Source organism: Lissotriton vulgaris, chromosome 3_1 (assembly GCF_964263255.1).
Source record: "Lissotriton vulgaris chromosome 3_1, aLisVul1.2, whole genome shotgun sequence".
Taxonomy (NCBI): domain Eukaryota; kingdom Metazoa; phylum Chordata; class Amphibia; order Caudata; family Salamandridae; genus Lissotriton; species Lissotriton vulgaris.
This window is the reverse complement of record NC_141689.1, coordinates 386,019,895-386,026,553: the sequence shown is the minus strand read 5'-3', so window position 1 is coordinate 386,026,553 and position 6,659 is coordinate 386,019,895.

Sequence of the window (6,659 nt, the reverse complement as noted above, 5' to 3'; positions counted from 1 at the left end):
GGGGGTTCTCTATTGTTACAGAACTTTGAAAAATGTTTTGCTTAGAGGCTGCTTTATTGGCATTGTAGGTGGAGCTTTGGCGTGTGGGTTGGGGTGTAGTGGGGGGAATATTTCACAGGGCAGTTCAAGAGAATACTAGTTTTAGGCGTTTCGAGGACATTGACCGTGTTTATTCGAAAATGGTTAAAGAAATACAGAGCTCCAGTTTCCCTAGTCCGTGCATGGTCCGCCAATCCAGTCCGGGCTTTTGTTGTGCACTCTGGGACTTGTAGTATTGTTTATTACAAAATAAACCTTGAAACTAAAAGTCTCAGAATGCCAAACTGAAACCTGGTATGGATGGGCTAGGCACGAGTGAACCTCGAGAGCTCTAGAAATGGGACAATATGTAAAACTCGAGATTTTTTTTATTTTGCTTTTTTTTTAATACAGCATCGAGATTTTTCTTTCTTTGTAATACAGCACCTTAAGATAGAAAACATGTACGCTACTTAATCTATAGAGCCTAACCAAGCGATTTACCCCTTTTCTTATGGCGATAAAGTCTGATGAGAAGGAAAAAAAGCAAATACAAAACGTTGGTGTCCTTGCTTGTTGGAGTTATACCAAATGTCTCCTAAAATCATTGTCTGGGCGGTCAACCTGATGTCTATCCAGTGGAAGAACCCAGCAGCACCTCACCCAGAACGCCAGGCTTGGAAACGTGACTAGACAAAAGGGCGTAACATCCATTGGCCGAGTGGCTGAAAGGGCCCATTGTTGTCGTTTGTTTTGTATAGTGCCTCATAATATATGTCCACTGTCAACAAGTAGTAAGTAAAGTTTCAGCCCCCAGGCAGCGCTGGCTGCGCACGCGACGCCGGTGATGAGATGTCGGTCACAGTTTATTTTTATTAATGTTCAGCAGTGCGCACGTCGTGCTCTGGTGCACTGCATCAATGCCATGTTTGCAATATTGTACAACAGGTTAGGTAGAGTAACTAATTGCATGAATTTTGCTCGCGAGAAAGTGTCACTCATAGTCGTTGAAATGTCACTCATAATTTCACTCAAATTTTTGAAATGTCACACATGGCAATCTGAAACCTTGGCAGCTATGTGCTTGGTCAGCCTTTCTAGAAAGATTCTCTACTGGCAGCATTAGGAAAATAGCTGAGAGGGGGTGAGGAGGTAAAATTTCCTGCACTCCGCACGTAACTCCAGCGGGTCATTTCATTGGGGCAAAAACATTGTTTTTCCTGTGTTGCTCTCTCCCCTCACTCTCAATTCCTTACAGGTTCCCTTCCTCCCACCATGCTAGGAGCTTTTCCCTATCGCAATGCGTTTTTGTTCAGCCTTTCTGGAAATAGGCTTTGCTGGCAGCAGTGGAACAAAGGTGAGTGGCGGGGGTAGGGAGGCTGTTTGCTGATGATCCTGCACATAACTTCTCTTTTTTCACAGGAATACGTGCCTGTCTTCTAGAGGAAGGGACTGAGTTGCGCCTGAAATGAAGCTACTTTTTACACTCTCATTCAATCCCTGGCCCCTGTGCTGCGACTTCTAGAACGTTTTTTACTGTTGATAATGCGCTTAGAGAAGTGGTCATCTGTGTATACATTACTGTTAATATGCAGAGGTCACATGTTTCCGCTGTGGGTATTAAATAAACGTTACCTGCGCTTTCCTGCCAGCCCTAAACATTGTTTTAATGGCAGGCAGGAAACAGGGCGTTAATGCAGTGAAAGAAAAGTGTGGAAGAAGTCAAGCCAGTGCAAGGCCCGTTTTCAGGACAGCTTTTGTTTATGTGATATTAATATCCTTGAACAAAGATGACTAGTTACTTACGTAAATGCTGCATTTTTGGCCGACTAGACACACCTCAGAGCAATTTCACCAGCATTTTAAAATCAGCATTTCATCTATGGGGGCGACTCACAAAAGCATTTATGAGTAAAAGTGCAGGGGTACTCTTGCGAGCTTCTGTGAATTGGCCCAATCTAAAATACGAGAATATTAGGACCGTGTTCATATACATTTAGGAACAATAGAAAAGGCGGTTCCTATTTTGTACTTTGGAGGGAAGGGATTTAGACGTTTCAGGGCAGAGTCACAAACACATGTAACAGTTCCTCAAAAAGTATTACACAACATCTTGCATCGCTTTACATGAATAGAGCACAAATTCACAACACTGTCCCTGCCATCACCGTTTCTAAACGTGGACAAAAAATTCTGCTTCACAGAACCTGGTGGACACCACAGATAGATACAGCAACTTAAAGGTGGATGAAGTCATGGAATTGTGAAACATAAGGGCAGGATATTGGTTGGAAGGCTTAGATTGGTGATACATGGTATTTTAAGAAAGGTCAACTTATCTCCCATCTTGGACACTTCACAGCCAGACCTAAGTTCTAAATGGTCTTTGCAGACAGAAGTGGCTAATATTGTGAAAACCTGAAATAAAAATTCAAAAAAATGAAACAATAAAGTATTGTGCGGTAATTGGGGAAGCATCAGGCCTATAATATGTTCAGCTGCAGCAGTGACTCGCTTCATGGCCAGTTTGCTATTGCTGTCTTATTGCAACAACTGGGCAACAAAGGCGGGGATGTATGTTATGACAGAAAGTGAGTGATGCCCCCATCTATATGCCACACTTACTAAAGCCAAAAATGATCCATAAATAAGTGAACAAGAAGCACACACTCCATCCATGCAAGGTAAATGCCTAACCCCACAGCGTACAAAGAAGGGAAGGGAGAGACTGCTTGGCTACAGCGCCGGCTCTGTGAAGCAGAATTTTCAGCACAGACATCTCATCACTGTACCCCACCCAGCAGTTATTAAATATAATAGATTGATCAATCCAAATAACTGACTAACATAGAACCACTCACATTACATTCATATTTCACTATACTAATTCAAAATTAATCCTTATGGGTTCCAGAGTAGCATGCTACTCGCCAAAAAAAAGCGCTTCAAAACCCCATCAGGGGTAGCAAGCGCTATATAAATACAAACCTCTTTCCCTTTTCTATCCCGCCACCTACCCTTCTCTATCCAAATAACTGAACAACATTTCCACCACTCAAATTATTTCATATTTCACTATACTAATTTTCAACAATAATACTTTATGGGTTCCGGAGTAGCGTGCTACTTGCCAGAAAAGCGCTTTAACATCCATTAGGGGTAACAGGTGCTATATGAATGCAAACCTTTCTTCGTCTTCTATCCCTCCGCTATCCTTCTCACTCCAAATAACTGACTAATATGTGTGGAAATGCACAGTCTTTTCAGTTTTTTAAGCAAAAGTTTGAAGGGATATTTGGCGCTGCACACACGCGCAATCTGGTTCCTGGTGCACATAGCTATGGCTGCAGCGCACAGAGACACTACACTGCCGCACACAGAGGAAAAAAATTAGAGGGAACATTGGTTTGCACCCCTGTGTGGGATGTCAGACATAGAATGACTGAGTCCCACTTCAGCCCATAGCCAAAAACTCAACAATTCCTATCTGAACACCTGCAAGTAATGCATTGTTTTGTCCAGTGTGCTGACACAAGAGTATCTCATTGCATTTTAGCTGTCCCAAAGGTAATGTAGTTCATTAAATTAGATCATTCATCTACCCAACATTAATGGAACTATCTTCCATCTAGTCATGCATTTATACCAGTGTTTGATGTGTCATGTATGCAAAATTAAAAAATGATGATAGATAAACCTGATCAATCATAATATAAATTTGCTATCTGTTGGAGGTCTCACTGAATCCAACACAATTTATTCCTGGGTAAAAATTATCAATTTTTTCAATCACCAGCCTTCTAACAATTGAAGTTATAATTATCATGGTTTATGTTCTACTTGCACCAAGCATGGGGGCACAACGGTGACACAAAACCTAGTATGACAGTCACCAGGCCACGCAACCTTGTGTGGCCTTGCGTGGCTTGGTAAATGTGGAGTAATGCAAGGCGACACAAGTCGCTGCCTTGTGTTACCCTGCCCCAGGGAGAAGTCCTATGGGTGGAGGAACCTAGAATGGAGCATGCAGTAGCAGAAGCTGCAGACTAGTTGGGCCTAGTTTAAATTAAAAGATAAACAAGAATTGGTAAAGCCAATAGGTCTATGAGACATATTGACTTTGCCAATGTTAATAGCCATGTTGTACAGGATCGCAGCAGCTGTGAAGCATGGCTGAAAGGCAAGAGGAGAAGTGACACGAGGGAGAGACAGAGGCAAAAGGTGAAACACATGGGCAAAAGAGAGCAGCTTGGCACGTGGAAGAAGCACATAGGCAAGAAGGAGCAATTTGGAGATGGATAAAAAAGCACAAAAGCAAGACAGATGGAAAACATATGCACTCCCATGGAGTATTTAAAAAAAAAAAAGAGAAAAGTATTTTCCCAAAAGTGAGCAGAGGAAGCACAGAGGCCAGCCAATCAAATAAATGGTAAAAAGACTGTGCTGCATGGGAGGGACAAACACAAGATGAGTTGGCGGAAACAAGGAAAGACATCCAAGAGAAAACAAGCCAATAAGTGTGACAGTAAATCCAACCAATGGTAAGCAATGGGCAGCCTGCACGCCACTGTAAGTCTTGGTAAGCCTACAACATATCTTTGACTACCAAACAGCTTGTGCTCTCTGGTTGGCTCGACTTAAAAACAAGAAGCTTTTTGTCTTCTTCATGAGAGTTTTTCAAGGTATGTTAAAAATTCTAATGGCCTGATTCACAATGGTATGTCACACTTTGTAGTATATTTATACATTTGTAGTAAGTTAACACTTTGTAATAAGTTTAGCACATTCAGTATTCATAAACTCTCAAACTCACTGCAAAAGTGTAAGTTACATGCCTCCACCCCAGAGTTATGCAATTGGTGTACTTTTGTGTGGGTGAGTGCCATACCTCTTTAAACCTGGCCTTGAACATCTCTAATAATTCTTCGTAATCCCATCCTCGTTAGTAGTAAGTCAGCCATTTTTCCCACCACCCACTCTCCGGTGTCCCTCCCACATTTACTACTAAAATCTGCACTTATATGTGCGGAGACTCCACAGTTGGGGCGGAGAACTCTGCACATATAAGTATAGGCAAGCCTTAGTATGTTTTGTGGTGCTACTTAGTAAAGTTTGAGAATCAGGCCCTAAGCATCTAAATCACTACATTAAAGTAGACTCCCTAAACATTAAAGATGCACTGTCCGATAAATGTTAGGTATTCAGAATTCTACTTCCTGGTTTTAACACAGCCGTGCGAACCTTGCAGAGATAGATGAAACAGTAGGAGTGTCTCCTTTTTTAGGTCTCGCCTGTCGATGCGCATGCGCATCGAGCAAGGCGAGAGTATTGGGACTTATCCGCTCTTTATCCACACTGCAAGGAATCGTGGCGATTCCTTGCAGTGCCCGTGACTTTTAAGCTCAATGCGCATGCGCATTGAGCTTAAAAGCGCGTGCACGTCCGTCTTTGTTTACCCGCTCCGCCCCCTCCCCTTCCCGCCGTGTCGCATTTCTCCTCCCCCCTCCCCTCTCTTCCCTCCGGCTTGTTTCTTTATTTGACCCGCTCCGCCCCCTCCCGCCGTGTCGCATTTCTCCTCCCCCCTCCCCTCTCTTCCCTCCGGCTTCTTTTTTGTTTATTTTACCCGCCGTGTCGCCGTGTCTCCGATCCTTTCGCTTGTTGTCCCATTGCGGTTCAGCACATGCTACACGGAGAAAACGTACACACCACACACACTCCTCGCTAAAATGTGTGCACTTACCTACACAAGGTTACTATCAGACAACCTCGTCATGCACACACAGTCCACTAATGTATATGTACACACACACGTTTGCAGGGGTTCCTCCTCCTTCATTGCTTCTCTCCCGTTATCTTCTACCCCTCCATCTCTGCTGCTTGCCCCTGTCCTGTCTCTCCTCCTCTCCCTCTCTATACCCTCCCCCTCCCCCCCACCACTCCCATCAAGTCCCTCTGGCCCTTCCCTCCTCCCCGGACCCCTCCTCCCCTGCCCCCTCCACCCTTTCTTGGTGCTCTGCAGCCCGCGGGGCCGACAGAGGTACCTCTTCTTTCGGTTTCCGCTCAACAACAAGGACCCGTTCCCTTCAGTCCCGGGCGCCGCTGCGTCTCTCCGTGTGATCTTGCTCCCGTGCCCCTTGCAGCTGGCAGTGCCAGGGTTTCTCCGTGCCTCTCTCGCGCCTGCTCTGCTCGCACCACAACAAAGGAGGCAGAGTTGTATGGATGTCTGGAGCGGCGGGCAGGGCAGGATGTGACCTCAGCTGCAGGCAGAGAGGAGACCCCCGTGCAGGGAAGCAGGAATCCTACACACGCTGGAGCCCAGCCAAGCCCCTCCCGCCTCACGCCCCCAGGCCGGGGGGCTCAATGTGCATTCCATCATAACACTCTATTTAAGAGTAACAGCATAACTCTTTGCCTGATGTCTGTTTTGCAAAGGGGCTCTACCGTCAGGTAGCACCGTTTACAGGTTTTATCTTCCTTGATGTGGGTGGGGAAGGCTCTCTCCTAAGTTGTTACAGCTAAATGTGGAACGAGCTATTTAAATAAAATCTTCCCAGACAATGAAGCAGGGTTTTCCGCCAAGGCTATTCAACTAACCCTTGTATGGTCCTGACTACACTTATAGAAACATATACATTGGTCTG